Here is a 16,558-nt window from a genome sequence, read left to right as displayed (position 1 = left end):
CAGATATACCATATGAACATGCTGAAGAAGTGGCAAGAGGAGGAAGCACTATGTGCTTCTAGTTCCTCCCGCAATAAAGAGTCTGAAGCCGCTGTTTCTGAGGTTCACATTGAACCCAATTTAACAAACACCCAGAAACAGCAGGTTCGCTCTTTATTGCGTCGCTTCCAGCATGTCTTTTCTCACCGACCCGGTCTCACACCTCTCATTGAACACCACATCCACACGGCACCAGACACCTGCATTCGTGTCAAACCCTATCGCACCCCCTATTACAAAAAGCAGGCTGTCAACAAAGAAGTGCAGAAGATGTTGGAGCTGGGAGTCATAGAGAAATGACAATCAGAGTGGTGTAGCCCTATAGTCTTGGTGCCAAAGCCTGATGGCAGCACTAGATTCTGCGTTGATTATAGGGAGCTCAACGCAGTGTCTAGGTTTGATGGCTATCCGATGCCCTGTGTGGACGAGTTGCTGGACCGGCTGGGTGCTGTTCACTTTTTCACGACACTGGACTTAACCAAGGGATACTGGCAAATCCCCCTCAGTCCAGCATCCCAAGAGAAAACCACTTTCTCTACTCCTCTGGGTTTGTACCAGTTCCACACTATGCCTTTCAGGCTGCATGGAGCCCCGGCCACTTTCCAACAGCTGATGGACTGTGTGCTCCGGCCCCAGCAACAATATGCCTCTGGGTACTTGGACAATGTGGTGATTTTCAGTAAGGAAACCTCGTCCAGGTTGCAGCTGTGCTCCAGTCCCTTCAGCAGGCGGGGCTCACAGCAAACCCGGGCAAGTTCACAGTTGGGAGGAGGGAGACCAAGTATCTTGGGTACCTCTTAGGAGGGGGGCAGGTACAGCCAGTCGTTGACAAAGTAACCGATATCACCTCCTGTCCACCTCCTAAATCCAAAAAGGAAGTTCTACAGTTTTTGGGGTTTGCCGGGTATTATCGTATTATTCCCACCCTGGCTTACTCCCTGACCAAACTAACATGAAAAGGTGCTCCAGATACGGTTCAGTGGACGGAGCAGTGCCAGGTGGCTTTCCAGGCAATTAAGGACCGCCTCTGCCAACACCCTGTTTTAAAATGTCCTGACTTCTCTCTCCCTTTTATTCTCCAGACCTCGGAGGTTGGAGTGGGCGCGGTCCTGTCCCAGAGTAATGGAGGTCAGGAACACCCAATCCTATATCTGAGTACAAAACTATCGCCCCAGGAGCGTAATTACAGCACAATTGAGAAGGAGTGTCTTGCTATAAAATGGGCTGTGGAGACACTCCGCTACTACCTCCTGGGGTGCCCCTTCACCCTGGAGACAGACCACGCCCCCCTGGAGTGGCTGCACCGCGTGAAGGACTCCAACCACCGCATCATCCGCTGGTATCTCGCCCTGCAGGACTTCAACTTCCGAGTGCGTCCCGGCCCTCAGCACCTCAATGCTGACTTCCTCTCCTGGCCCTTTCCTTCCCCTTCCCCTGTCCCTTCCTCTTCCCCCTCCTTTCTCTCTCCCGGCCCGCCTGTTGGGCAGTCCTTTTTTAGGGGGGGGGGGTGGGGGGGTGACAGGCCGTTGTCTGTCATGGCATGGCTGCTACTGACGTCCGCTGATGAGGTGCTCATGTGCCGCAGCTGTGTTGTCCACTCCCTCACCAACAGGCTGCGGACTCACAGCTGCAGGCAATGAGCACCAAGGCGATTGTGACGTCAGCGGCAGCTGTGCCTTCCCTATTTAGTCCCTCTCCTTCCCCAACGGGGCAACTGCCGAGAAGGAGGATTGACACTCCGAACCCTGACTGCCCGGAGCCCCCAGTTTTGCGTGGACATTTTGGTTTGGTTTGGTTGTTTTACCCCCTTGTGTGTTCTCCTTGTTTTTCCCCTGCATTATAATAAAGCCCAGACACCACTGGAACCCGAGACTCTCTCCCTTCTTGTGTCCGGCTTGTCTTTTTGTTCTCTTTTAGAATTAAGTGTCACGGTTTTAATTTACTGGCTTGTGTTTTGGTTGATTGTTCTGTTTAGTTTTATTTTCACTATATTTACACTTTGTATTTGTTTTATATTTTGATTCACTTGAAAGTGTTTATCTTTTTTTTATAATGTTTTGGTGAATGGCAACAGCTGCATCCAAGCAACTGTTTACAGCTTGATCTGAAAGCAAGAAAAGAAAGAACTTAACTGTCTCCAAATTGTTGCTTTTATGTGATTTAAATAAGAGATCAAAGTGTACTACACTGGTGTCTTCTTTAATTAGTACTGTTACTGTACCTGTGCAACAGTATTTGGCGCTCTGAGCAGGATCTTAGTATTTGGAACACCAGAAGTAGTTATTTGTTTGGGTGCAGCTGTATATTTAGGTGCTTAGGCCCATAAATTAAAACCGTGACAAGGATTGGAAGTCAGACCACTTGGCCTACTGGACCACAGACAATAAGTAATTGAAGGCTTGGGGAGTGATTTTAATTGTTTTGTTGTTTTAGTAGGAATTTTAGAATGTCGGTTGAGGACCTTCAGCTTGAATTGAAAGCTTTGAAAGAGAGGCTTGTAAAGGAAAAAGCTGACTGTGATGCCCTGAAGAATGAGAATGATAGGCTGTTGGGATTGGCCTCATCTCAACCCCCTAGTTAATCAGGCCACTCAGGTTATGGGGAAAGAATAATTTATGTCCCTAGGGAAAGAAATGTAAAACATTTAGTGGGCAACCTGGGGGTAATCTCTCTGTATTTGAGTGGGTTGATCATGTAGAATGTGTAGTGGGGTCCTGACACTTGTCCGTTGCAGAGGAGGCAGATTTTATTTATGATCATTTGGAAGGGGAGGCAAAGGAGGAAATTCGGTATCATCCTATAGCAGAAAAAAAAAAAAAAGCGCATATTGGAAATTTTACAGGAGGTTTTTGGTGGCAAACAACCCTTTGCAAGGCTGCAAAAGCATTTTTTCGATCGTAGACAGCTGGAAGGTGAAAGTGTGCGAGAAAATTCTTATGCCCTTATGTCCATGTTGGAAGAGGTGGTGCAATGTAAGTCTAAAGGGGTTTCAGATAAGGACATTGTCCTTAGAGATCAGTTTGCTGAAAATGTGATGGATGGTGTGTTGCGTCAGGAACTAAAGAAAATGATCAGGCAGAACCCCAGTATAGATTTTTTTGAGCTGCATTCCCGACCTCGCCCAAAACTTGTTGGTAGATGGAAAGTTGTACCATTGACTTTGGTATCTTAAAAGGATTTGAATGCTTTCCTGCATTGCTTCTCTTTGAACATCTCTGCTCCCAAGCTGGACCTTCAGTTCCAAGCAACTCCAACTCCTCTTCCTCAGTACAAGTATCTTCAGGATCCCCATCTACTCCTCCTACAAAGTCCCATTCATACAGGCAGTCCTCGTTGGCCTTGAGGTGAAGTCTCATCTGGATGACTTTGGATGGTAGGCCGTCCCGAAACTTGACAAAAATCACCATCATCATCATCACTATCCTCTGCAGAACTCAGGGATGGCATTGACCCTTCTAAACTTGGTAGTTCAGTTTCTCTCCCTTCCCAATTTTGAGCAGTCAGGCCAGCCAAGCGAAGTTCATTTCGGTGTACATTTCTAGGTGGTCTTGAGCCATCAACTAGGGCAATAGTATACACAGGCTTGCCAGGGTCTATGCGCCCAAGGACCCTATAAGGCATTCCTTCCCACACATCTTGAATTTTGTTCTGCCCTCTCAACTTTCATTTACACACATACACCAACTGCGCATCCAATAGTATGCTGTCCTTAGATGCCTCTGGCTGGCGTTTTCTCCTCTGAGCTGTAACATATTCCAGCCGTTGTCTTGCCACCCCATAAGCTGTACGCAGTGCATTTTGATGTTTCTCCACCCAGTCATTAAGGGGATCCTCTGAACACTGCATTTCCAGCCATCCAAATAAGAAATCTATGGGGAGGGTAGGTGCTCACCCCAAACATTAAAAAATTAGGTCCATAACCTGTAGTTGCATTTTCCGTGGTGTTATATGCAAACAGTACCTCTGGCAGACACTCAGTCCATTGTCTCTTTCTCCTGGCCAATAACAATGTGGTCTAACAAGTTTAAAGGTCTGCTCAACACCCTGGTGACCATGCCCATCATGCAGTTGTGTCAAAACTTCCCTTTTTAAAACTTCAGGTAAAAGGAGTTGTCTAGCCCAGCCCTCCTGAGCATCAGCAATAAGACAATAAAGTACTCCCTGCTGCTCCTCAACTTTATCCCATTGCCTCAGCAGCTCCACTGTTCCCTTCGATTCGGATCCTCTCTCTTTAGAATCTGGCCCCTTTCCCCTTTTCCAGTAGAAAAGGAACCGTCCAAGGGTGGCATCATTTTCCTGCAACCGTTTCAGATGTTCCATAGAATATTCAGGAAACAAGGAGACACTTTCTGAGAATCGCGTCCATCCTGTCCTGTAAGCACCCTGCTTCCCTAAGTGCAGTCACACAAACACACGGCTCAGCACAGCGCAGCCTGCTCAGATATGGGCATGTTTGGTATCATTAGAAAGCTACAGCCCTGCCCTGTAATAGAATTACCTGTGACCCGCTGGCCAATGAGTAACAGCATTCAGGTAACAGGGCATGGAATGCGGCCCCCCTCTCTCCTCACATAGGCGTTTCTATGGCAAGCCAAATGATCATTTAGAAATATCTGTAATTCATTTAAAGATATCTTAAAATATTTAGAGGTGTCTCTAAATCATTTAAAGATATCTTCAAATATTTCAAGGGGTTATGCAACCCAGGCAACCCGAGCTGGAAGGGAGCCCACAAAGAGAAAACACCGTCACCCCGCCCCCCCCCCGCTCTCACCGGAGAAAACACCGCCCCCCCCCCGCTCTCACTGGAGAAAACACCGTCCCCAAGCCCCCTGCCCCCCTGTTCTCACCGGAGAAAACACTGTCAGCCCCCCCCCCCCCCCCCCCCCCGGAAGGTGAGAGGGACACTCAACAAAGCCGAGCGAAATTACTGTGTCACCGGTGGGAGCTGCTCGCTGTTGTGGAGGCAACCCGCCACTTCCGCCACTACCTGTGCGAACTGCCCTTCACCATCAGGACAGACCATGCAGCACTGCGCAGGTTATTGTCCTTCAAGGAGCCAGAAGGACAGGTGGCGCGTTGGATCGAACAGCTCCAGTCCTACCAGTACACCATCCAGCACCAGAAGGGAGTGGCCCACCTGAATGCTGACGGCTTGTCCAGAAGGGTGTGCTGGATGCACCTGAAAGGAGGTCCGGGAGCAGGAGTTGAGGGGAAAGGAGACACTCGCCCATCGAGCTCTGCTTTCACCTTTGGGGTGAGCTCCGCGAGGTCCAACAGTGGGTGGATGTGGGTTGTAGGCCAGGCTGGGAAGAGGTCGTCACTGAGTCGGTGAATCTACAGAGCCTGTGGTCCCAGTGGCCGGGGTTGGCCCACCACAAGGGAGTGCTGCATCGCCAGTGGGTGGAACCGGCAACTGGTGAAGAACAGTGGCAGATAGTAATTTCAAAGGCCTGCCAAGACAAGGTGCTAGCAGCTTACCATGGCACCAGAGGGGCCGGCCATTTCGGGTTGACCAAGACACTGCGTCGCTTACGGCATTACCCGCTGCACCCCCAGAGTGATGGCCTCGTTGAGAGGTTTAACTGCACCGCACTCAACTGGCCCTGGTGGTAGCAGCGAATCAAAATCACTGGTCCTGGTCCTCCTAGCCTGCTGGACAGCCGTCCAAGAATCTACTGCCTGCACCACTGCCCTCCTCAAGCTCGGGGGGGAGCTGAGGACCCCCACGGCCGTGTCATTCAGACAGCCCCCAGACACACCGACTACAGAAGCAGAACTCAGTTTTCCCGGCACCAGCTAGAAGCTGCGGGAGTTCCTATTGTGGCCCAGCCCGCCCCAGCTTCCTGGACCCTCCACCTGTTGCCCCTTGTCCCACACCTGCCCCCTTTAACTTGGCCTCTGCTGCCCCTTCTCCCTCATCTGTCACCCCCTCCCTCTCTCCAATCGCCCTTGGCCGGTTCCCAGTGGCCCTGTCCCCTGCATCTTTCTCCTCTGCTCCTGTCCCATTTTCCCGCAGGAGGGGGTCTGGTTCTGTCCCCTGTGGACATTCCTCTCTGTCTGTACATCCTGCATGGATCTGGAGACCACCAGGACGCTTTGCAGAATTTGTCTGTTCCTCGGGGGCGAGGGACTGGGGGGGGCTGTGTAGCGATCCTGGCGGGTGTCTGTAGGGCGAGTGTGTGTGCGTGTCTGTGCCAGTAGGGCAGTCAAGGTGATGGGGGGTGTAAAAGTGTGTATTGTGGGGTTAGTTCGGGAACCCTGTCTGTCGGTGTGTGTGTGTGTGTGTGTGTGTGTGTGTGTACTGCATGTGGGATGTTGTTGTTTTGGGCAAGGGAGGGATGCTCTGGGGTTATTTGTGATTGTGTGGCTCCCCCCTGTCTACAGGTGGTATGGCCAGAGAGCGGCGATTGGACAGGTGGGAGTCACCTGAGGTGGGGGTATTTAACAGGGTGGGGACGGGCTGCTCAGGGAGTCTTAGTAGGGAATTAGCGAGAGAACATCCGAGCCGAGATTGAATAACAGCCTTGAAGGGAAAGTAGATGTACCTCCCTGTGAGTTTAATAAAGCCTGTTTTGTTTGAAATCTTTGCGTTTATTTTCCCCTTTATTTCACTCCCGACCTCAAAACCTGAGGTCGCTACAGTATAATTATTATTATTCCTTAGCAGACACCCTTACAAAATATAATATAGTAGGCTATATATATATATATATAAATAAATACACACACACACACATGTACAATAGTCATGACAGCTGGCAGCGAAGGCTGCAAGCTACTTAAAATAGGTTTCGTGTAAGAAAGGTATATCAGTTGGTGCAGTGATTAGGGAATAGCTCTGTGAAACAGGTGATCAGTGTTCATCATTTTCTTACGTGTACATTATTATTATTATTATTATTATTATTATTATTATTATTATTATTATTATTATTATTTAAATATATAATTTCCTGCAGTTAAATGGTATCAGTGTAGAAATAACAATTAGAAGGTTTTTGAAAATATGGAGGGTCAATCCTTCTGACAAATACAATTTATTAATTTGTTATTTTTTTACTTAAGCGTTAAATTCAGTTCATATGTGGATGCCTTTATTTAATATTTCTAGATACATTTCACATTCCTAGAGTTTAAAGCTTAAAGCTGACTCTGTTTCTCTGTTACTCTTTGGACCTGGTTAAAGCTGACACAGCCTCCCGCAAACAGTATATTATTATTTTTGTAATTTAGCTGACGCTCTTATCCAGGGTGACTTACATTTGTACCCATTTATACAGCTATAAGATTTATAAGATTTTTTGAATAAGAGGAGTGTGAGACTATTGTGTGTTTTAGAAGGCATTGATTGAACCTAGGTACATATATCACAATGTACGGTGAACAACAAAAGGGAAATAAATAACAGTCCCTGATCACATGAGATTATATATATATATATATATATATATATATATATATATATATATATATATATATATATATATATATAATAAAAGGTACCTAGTTTAGTCTGTCATAATTAATATGTCTTCCAAACTTATGGACGGCGGGTCTGTCTTGAATCATTTGAGAACAAAGTTTGTTAATGTAGAAAGCAGAATGATAAAGGGTGGCTGGGATTCAGAATGGAGCCCCAGTGCACAAAGAAATTGGTGGGGAAAGGAAAGTAAAAATAAAACAGATAAAACGGTTGTAATTGTGACTAAGTGTTATGAGAGAATGGAAAAGGAAATGCAGGATAAAAGGGAAATGTTGGAAAAGAAAGAGGAAAATGTGAATGAATTGCAGAAAGAAATAGCATGTTTGAGGAAAGAGAGAGAGAAAGTACATACAGTGGGGGAAAAAAGTATTTGATCCCCTGCTGATTTTGTATGTTTGCCCACTAACAAAGAAATGATCAGTCTATAATTTTAATGGTAGGTGTATTTTAACAGTGAGAGACAGAATAACAACAAAAAAATCCAGAAAAACGCATTTCAAAAAAGTTATAAATTGATTTGCATGTTAATGAGGGAAATAAGTATTTGACCCCTTCGACTTAGTACTTGGTGGCAAAACCCTTGTTGGCAATCATAGAGGTAAGACGTTTCTTGTAGTTGGCCACCAGGTTTGCACACATCTCAGGAGGGATTTTGTCCCACTCCTCTTTGCAGATCCTCTCCAAGTCATTAAGGTTTCGAGGCTGACGTTTGGCAACTCGAACCTTCAGCTCCCTCCACAGATTTTCTATGGGATTAAGGCACACAAGTTGCTAGAAACCGCGATGAAGGATCTTCACAAAACTTTGCAGGACACAAAGACGGAAATAAAAGCAGGACAATATGAGGTGGAAATGGGAACAAAGAAAGTAACTGTCCTGGGAAATACTGTTTTATTCATCTCTATTTGTATGTGTTGCTATTTTCAATGTCTGTTGTCTCACATGAATCTTATCCAACATGCCCCCTATGCTCCAGTCTGCCGGATAGATGCTGGATTGTGATATAGACTCACACTCACACCCACTGACACAACCGCTGTACTCACTCATTATAAGCACTTACACTTCTATACTGATATACACCTTAAAGAGAAAGTAGGAGTGCAGCATCTGAACACGCAGCGTCACTCCAATGGACTCTGAGGAGGATAGAAGAGGGAAGAAGCACATTTCAAGGGATGGGAGTTTATTTTATTTGTATTTGTATTTTATTTTTATTTTGTATTGTATTCCGGACACCAGGCATTCATGTTATTTCAGCACAGGGGCCGACAGGAGGAACTGAAGATCTAAATTTAATATTTCTAGATACATTTCATATTCCTAGAGTTTTAAAGCTGACAAACAGTATAGATTCTTTCTCTCATTTCAAATATAGCTATCTTATCTCTAAGGCTCTGTATTTTGTTGTTTCACTACATCTTTTTGTTTAACAAATCTAGCTGTGTTGGCATCCTTGACCAAGAGGTTATTGATTCATAAAGTCACTGAAGTCAGATGGGTTTGCAAAACATGAGATGAAAGGCTACATGTCAAAACATATTTTATTGACCTGTGAACGGACGCAAAGGAGAAGCAATACAAAAAGTTTTCTTTATTATCTGAAATTAAATATCGACTGGCTCAGGAAATGCATAGGTTTATTTTATAGAAAGACAAATGCAGGCGTGTGGAGGCCATGTTAAATAAACAGCATCATCGTGTCCAGTTCTGTCAGGGAGGGAGACGGAGAAGACGCAGTGGCGATTCTAGAGTATAATAATTCAAAATAATAAATTAGGCAAAATAATTCCTGACGGTGTTGGTATTTTCTCCCGTGAGAGCGGGGGGTGGGGGAGTTTTCCCAATTGCCTGGGATGCCTACCCTCTTGCAATGCCCCTGAGAAGACAGCTCAGGGTCCGATCACTCAGAGTCCTGTGTCTTCAGGATTGCTCTGTGCGTGAGGTGGACAGTGGTCACTACGGTCACCATGAGGATGAGCACGACTCCTCCAAGAATGTTCCTGCCCAGAAACACGTAGTCCAGAGCTGGAAAACAACCAGAGAGCAGCTGAGACTGTAACGGATATCCTGCAAATACATGTGTATATCATTTCTGCTGTCTTTCTTCTTTATTATTTTTTTTCTAACCCTGTTCCTGAAGGGTCACAATCCTGCTTGTTCCCCAGGTTTCTCTAAATCACCAATCACTGTATATCTTGAAAGCATGGAAATTTGGACTAATTAAAACACACAATTGTCTCCATTAGGCAATAACAATCTGGATAAAACAAGAAGCAGAAGACACCCAGGTCCAGGGTTGGTCACCCCTGGAATATATCAAAGGCAAACTTTCAATCTTTACCAATTGGCTCAGTAGTCAGTGCTATAATGAAGGCACCACTGTCCAAGTTCTGTCCAAGGTACTGCCTGTTGGCTTGGACTGTAAAGACCAAGTGAGTATTGTTACCCAGAGCTTGTGCTCTATACAGGGGGTCCCCAGTGTGCCCCTCTTCATACAGGGAGAACACTGTGCCAGGGAACTGGGGAGGGGCGTCACAGCGGACAAAGACCTCCTCTGCCCTGGAGAGAGGAACAGACAGGGAGATGCCCGGGTTGGGTAGCTCTGAAAGGGACAGCAGAGATTTGTTATGGATTATAGAGATGTTATGAGAATAAACTCTGTGTAGTGATTTACATAACAGTGGAAAGCGGCAGGCAGTCAGAAGAAGCAAAGACTGAGAGGCTGAAATGAAAACAATACATCATTAAACTGAAGGGTACAAAACAACACAGAGGTGGGTTTTCCAGCTCTGTGAAGCTGATGCCTTCTTCATTATTCCTTATTCCTTTTCTTAATAAAACAATAAGTAATGGATACTTATTTATTACTACTGTTTTCAGTTTTTCTGCAAAATAATGTTTTTCATAAAGTAATTATTCTAAGATTAGTTATTCCTTATTTATTATTTAAAAAAATAAAAGTAAATACTACACATTTTTATATTTTCCCCTGTTTTCAATAAATAAGTAATGGTAAATCATTCCTGATTCCTTGTTTTGTTTTTTTGGAAGAATAAGTAATTACTTATTTTAACATTTTCCTGTTGGTCTGTTTCATTGTTTTTAAATTAAATAAGTAATTGTTACTTAATTTTTGTTTTTGTTTCTAGTTTCTTCATTAAATAAGTTACTTATTTCTTATTTCCCTTTTTCCGAATTGTAGGACATATAGTGGCTCTCAAAAGTATTCATCCCCCTTGGATTTGCAGATTATTCTTTTTCACTTTGACATTATGGACATTTTCTGTGTTGATCAGTGGCAGAAACTTCTGATTAAATCCATTCTGATTTCATGTTGTAACACAATGACATGTGGAAAAGTCCAAGGGGGTGAATACTTTTGAGATTGTATACAACAACACATCTTTACACATTGATACAACAGAATATGACAAGACTTCTCATTACTTATTCTTCATACGTATGTAAAAAAAGAAGAGACAACATGTAGCAGGGGGGCTTAAGGATCTGCTATGGCTTTGTGCAAGGAAGTGTCATAAACATGACTTAATTTGCTGAAAAACAAAACGGTAACAAGAAATAAGTATATATTACTTATATAGTATATGCTGTATAGTATATATTTATTGAGGAATAGTGAAAAATATAAAAATAAGTAATCATTACTTATACGAAATAAGGAATAAGTAACCATTACTTATTAAAAAAATAGTTTATTGTGATGCTAAATGAGCAGGTGAATATGACCAAATAATGTTGAGCTTGTATGTATAAATAAATAAATGAATATACCTATGTAAGGAATGCACCTCCATTGTATGATGTGACGTCCACAACAGCAGAGTCTATATTAAACACAAACAGCATCAATCTGCAGGCCTTCATACATTCATCAGTGTTTTTACAGATGATTATTTCTGGTTATGCATTAGCAATGTTTTTGCAGTTATTATCATATTCAGTATTAATACATTTAAACAAAATTTCATACTCATGTAATCCTATTTATTTATGGATATGCTTGAATAATTCATGCATACTCACACAATATCAGACACAGTGCTACAGGAACCATGCTCTCTTGCAGTTTGATGTGACCGGTAGTATTTCAAAATGCAGAGAGGCGGAACTGGCGCTGACAATTATGACACAGAGAGCAGAACCCCTGCTCACCCAAAAGTTCTCAGAGTAAGAGCAAATGTAAAATCGTTATGTCAGAGCAAGAGAGGTCAGTATAATCAGGTCAGATGTCCAGTATAAATATGACCCTCCATATATAGCTCTTCATACGCCTTGCAAACCACAGTACAATCTTCCCCCTCCAAAAAAAAGCTATTTCTTTATTTATTGACTAATTAGTTTGTCTAGTTTGTATTTAGAACTGCATTGTGATCGCAGGACGTTATAGCCCTAAGAATGACAGCAGACAGACATCAGCACAAAAATGTTTTATTCAGACCATTTCTCTGAAAACAGGCAGATCTCAATACGTATCAGAAGAACGGTGCTCTCTCAGGGATAAGCATTTGACACATAGCATCAAAAATTATAAACTCTTGAATAACTGTATAACTCTTAGTAATTCGTCCACTTGGAATATGGAGAAAAATAAGAATATTGTAGGTGTGGAATATATCAGCATTGGAGGAGTAATTAATATGCATTACATGTGTATAGGCATCAATAATTACATTAAACTCAAACATACATATTACTGATATACAGCACAACCAACAAGTCATGTTGTTTTTATTTAGTTCAGCATCGCAAGCCAGGACTGTGTTTTAGACAGAAAGTAGCGAATTTGCCATCTTAGCTACAAGTGCTGCCTTCAGTAGGAATGAGAGGCAAGGAGATATTGGACAGTGCAGCACAACGGCTTCAGTTGCGGATCATAGGAGAGTCCATTAGGTGGTCTGTGTCTGAGGGGCAGCTCTCCATCTGAGATGCACAGAGGCCACTGTGGTGATCACCATGAAGACGAGAAGGAGTCCTCCACCGAGATTACGGGCCAGTAACACGGAGTCGGCAACTGTGGGACAAACTGGGAAAAAGGACAGCACAGGGTGACTGGAGGCAATTTAAAAATTTGACTTAAATGTGTAAACTGACTCTGATTGGAGGTTGTGAATTCTTGTGCAGGGGAGGTTGGGCATTTCATGAATAGGGGATAAAAACAATCTCACCACATTGCAGTGCAACCACAACATGTAGAGTCTCGCTGATTCCTGAGTTCACGCCATGGTGCTGATACTGGCACCTGTATCTGGATGCCTGCTGTTGACTGTGTGCCTGGACTGTGAAGATGGTGTGACTCTCATTGGCTGAGGCCCATTTCTTGTGGATGAGCTTCCCCCTGCCACTCTCATACAGGGAGAACCAAGCGCCGGAGAACTGGGACGGAGCGCCACAGCGGACAGAGACCTGCTCTCCCTCAGACAGAGGCTCAGACAGAGAGATGATGGCCTGTTCCAGGGCTGAGAGAAAGAGTGAAGGGTAATTACAGAAGGTTGGAATGGCGTTAGGGAAAGAGAGAGAGAGAGAGAGAGAGAGGACATTATACAGAAAGATTTGTGCGGCTGCTAGATACATATATTGTCTCCAAATCTTGATGAAAAGGAAACAGCTGTAATTACCAGGACTCTGGACCGTGACTATGAGAAGCTGTGAATTTATAGGGGACATTGTGCTGTACAGCACGACAGGGTGACTACAATCTCGGGAAGGAGAAAAAAGGATTTTCATGGTTGGACCAGAAACTCGACCATTAATAAATTCACACTACAACACTTCAGCAAAAATAAGTATATAAATACAAAATAATATATGACATAACTGTGACACTTACAGTATTTATCAGCAGGCACCTCTGACTCAAACCTCTGAGTCAAACCTAGAACAGAATATCCATTCATCACAATTCAGAAGCTGGGCGTCTCGCAGCATTTTTGCCAAGTCGCATATCAGCAATAAATCCACAAACAAACAAACACTTTCTTGTCTGTCAAGATGATTACTCACCTGGTCCAGCTGTGGACACATTTACTTCAGTCGTATCTAGAACACAATATGAGATTCACAATAATCATCTACAGATATTGGCCACATTCACACTCACACTCTCTCCACTCCCACACAGCCAGCTGAGGTACACTGCTCAAGACCTGCTGCCATCCCATTCTCAACAAAAACTCTGGATCACTAAGAAACACATGCCCAGACCTCACTGCACCACAGGTCCATGTCTCACATGCTCTGCGACCAGTTGTTACAGTGCAGTGTTACGTCAGATCAAAGCCAGTCTTACTGACAGATGGCAGCTTTTCGAAACCGCATTCCCCTCACGTCTGACAAGTGCAGTAGATATGGGGTATAGTAAGCTTCACTGCATGTATGGATCAGTGAAGTTATGACAGACAGAGCTATGAAGTTTAGTTCTTCAGACACTCCTCTCACCAGCTCCGCCCGCTCTCTCTGCTGTCTTCTGCCCAGCTGTCACTGTAAACGACATCACATAATACTGCATTACAGCTACCAGAAGGATGAGTGTGTCAGTTGTCAGTGTGGCAAGGAGGAGGCAATGAGACCAATCCCTCACTCAGTATAATTGTACCCATATATATAACCAAAACATTAAAGGCTACACATTTGTGAAACTTTACTGGGTATATGTTTCTTTTAAATAAGCAATTTTTTTTATAAAACAATAATCCAAGTAGTTAAATTGAATTATTTTGAATTATTATTACGTGCATATACAGACGGGTGACAAATTAAAGAGAAAAATGTGAATAAATTAGTGGAGGAACATATCAAATGCAGATGACTCCAAAAAGGTGTACTGCATGATACAATCCTATCATGCTCTGTGGCGTGTATACAAATGCCAAGCGACACGTGTGGCGACACCAAGAGAACAGTACAGGCCTGCCTGTTAGACCCCTACAGTGAGGGGGTCCGGAGGCTCTGTTATGCTGTGGGAGGCATTTTCCTGGCATGGTTTGGGTCCACTTGTGCCCTTAGAGGGTAGGGTCACTGCAAAGCATTACAAAGTTATTCTGAGTGATCACTTTATCCTGTGGTGACACATTTCTCTCCTGATGGGAGTGGTCACTTCCAGGATGACAATGCTCTCATCCACAGGGCACGAGGGTCACTTAATGGTTTGATGAGTATGAAAATGATGTGAATCATATGCTATGGCCTTCACAGTCACCAAATCTCATCCCAATTGAACCATATGGGAGATTTTGGAGTGACATGTTCGACAGCGCTCTCCACCACCATCATCAAAACACCAATGAGGGAATATCTTTTGCAAGAATGGTGTTCATCCCTCCAGTAGAGTCCAGAGATGCGTAGAATCTGTGCCAAGAGCATTGAAGCTGTTCTGCCCAACACCTTACTGAGATGCTTTATATTGTTTTTTTCCTTTAATTTATCACCCATCTGTATATAATTGCTTCACCCACTATATACGTATATAGTATATAGGTCCACTCTCGTTTATCCACCACTGGTTAATCTGCGAAATTTGCAATTCCATCAAAAATCACCAAGAACAAATTAATTCCCATTATAAAACTACTTGTTAATCCACCAGTTAGCACACTGCCATCTGCCATAGAGTTTTGAATCTCAGTACTTGTATTTAGTACTCGTTTGTCCACCAAATGATAAGTCATCCAATGTAAAGTGAAAAAGTTGACTCTTGGATACGATAAAATAATAATTAAAGTTCACTCGCATACAATAAATCATTCAATAATCAGACAATAGCAGCAATACAAAGTGGCACTGTGTTATCAATACTTCAGTGAATGGAGAGTATAAATACAATCAGCATGAGTACACACAGAAGGGTTTTAACAGATAAATAACAACATGACACAACTCCAAACTAAAGTTTTTACTATAAACCAAACAGGAACACGTAGAATCGAAATGACACACACTCCAAACTGATAGAAATCAATGTGCAAAAAACACTCAACACGTCAAATAATAACCTTCGATTGAAAAGATAATAAACTCACACATACCTGTAAACCCCCATAGGCAGCACCAACTACCCAATCAGCAATTAACCCCAGCCCCCCTCTAGGTTCTGATAACATGCTGTACACAAACGGGGCCGAAATATCACAGCCACTAAAGAGAGAGGGGATTGCTTGTCTTTATTTGATCTGCAGAATATGCACATCAGCTGAAATCAGGGAAGAAAACAGCTAGCTGGGTTCAAGGTCCCTTTCAGTTCTGCCCACACTCCCAAGTTGCAAGCGTCCAGCTTCACTTTTCTTTTCAGTATCTCAGTATGAGGTATATTTCTCGTTTCCTCCTTCTCACTTCTCAAGTGACACTGCGCTCAACAGTGTTCTCTTTCACCATTTCTCTCTCCTATGCCTTTATCTCCCCCTCTTAACAAATCACATGCATGCATAAGGCATGTATCCTCATTCATCTGCCAAATTTGTTAATCCGCCACATTTTATGAAAACTAAATTTGGCGGATAAATGAGAGTGGACCTGTATATAATATTACTGTAATTATTTTGTGCTGCTGGGGAACATATATCAATTTATAAAACACTTCCACTTACCATTCACCATCACTGTCTTGCTCTCACTGTGTGGAGAGATGATTGTCTGTCCGCCCAGAGTCAGTTCTGCAATGCAGCTCACAGAGACCTCCCTGGTGTCTCCCTGTTGCAGCAGCTCCCTTCCAGGAACAACGATGGCGCATGTTTTATAATCCTCACTGTAGGGCTCTGATTTGAATGGATTTGTACTGTTCCCAATATAGAAGTAACAGCGTATTGCTTTATCAGGTTTACATTTAATCACAGCAGGACTGTCCTCAGTAATGACATTTGGGGGTAAGTTAATTTCTGGTCTTGTCTTGACATCTGTTTGGAGAAAAACAGGAGAATTTACAAGAGCATCTTTTAGCTACAAATTCAAATTCATTCTTGCAGAGGTATAATTTTCCTGACTATAAGTCAATATTTCAATGTGTCCTATTCTTAAAAC

General features: G+C 43.4%; 1 long non-coding RNA gene across 2 annotated transcripts; it reads right to left on the bottom strand.

Moving 5' to 3' along the window:
- Positions 1-13,307: 13,307 nt before the first annotated feature.
- Positions 13,308-16,428, bottom strand: LOC136759281 (uncharacterized). 2 transcript variants are annotated; one of them, XR_010820019.1, is made up of 4 exons: positions 16,129-16,428; positions 13,985-14,026; positions 13,550-13,585; positions 13,308-13,421 (listed from the first exon to the last, which is right to left on the bottom strand). It is a non-coding gene; the product is annotated as an uncharacterized LOC136759281 (long non-coding RNA). The 2 variants fall into 2 exon arrangements; XR_010820018.1 differs by lacking the exon at positions 16,129-16,428 and adding an exon at positions 15,571-15,882.
- Between the last annotated feature and the right edge of the window lie 130 nt (positions 16,429-16,558).

Source organism: Amia ocellicauda, chromosome 9, assembly GCF_036373705.1.
Source record: "Amia ocellicauda isolate fAmiCal2 chromosome 9, fAmiCal2.hap1, whole genome shotgun sequence".
In the NCBI taxonomy this organism is placed as follows: Eukaryota; Metazoa; Chordata; class Actinopteri; order Amiiformes; family Amiidae; genus Amia; species Amia ocellicauda.
The sequence above is the reverse complement of the archived record's forward strand: the minus strand, read 5'-3'. Positions and strand labels throughout refer to the sequence as shown.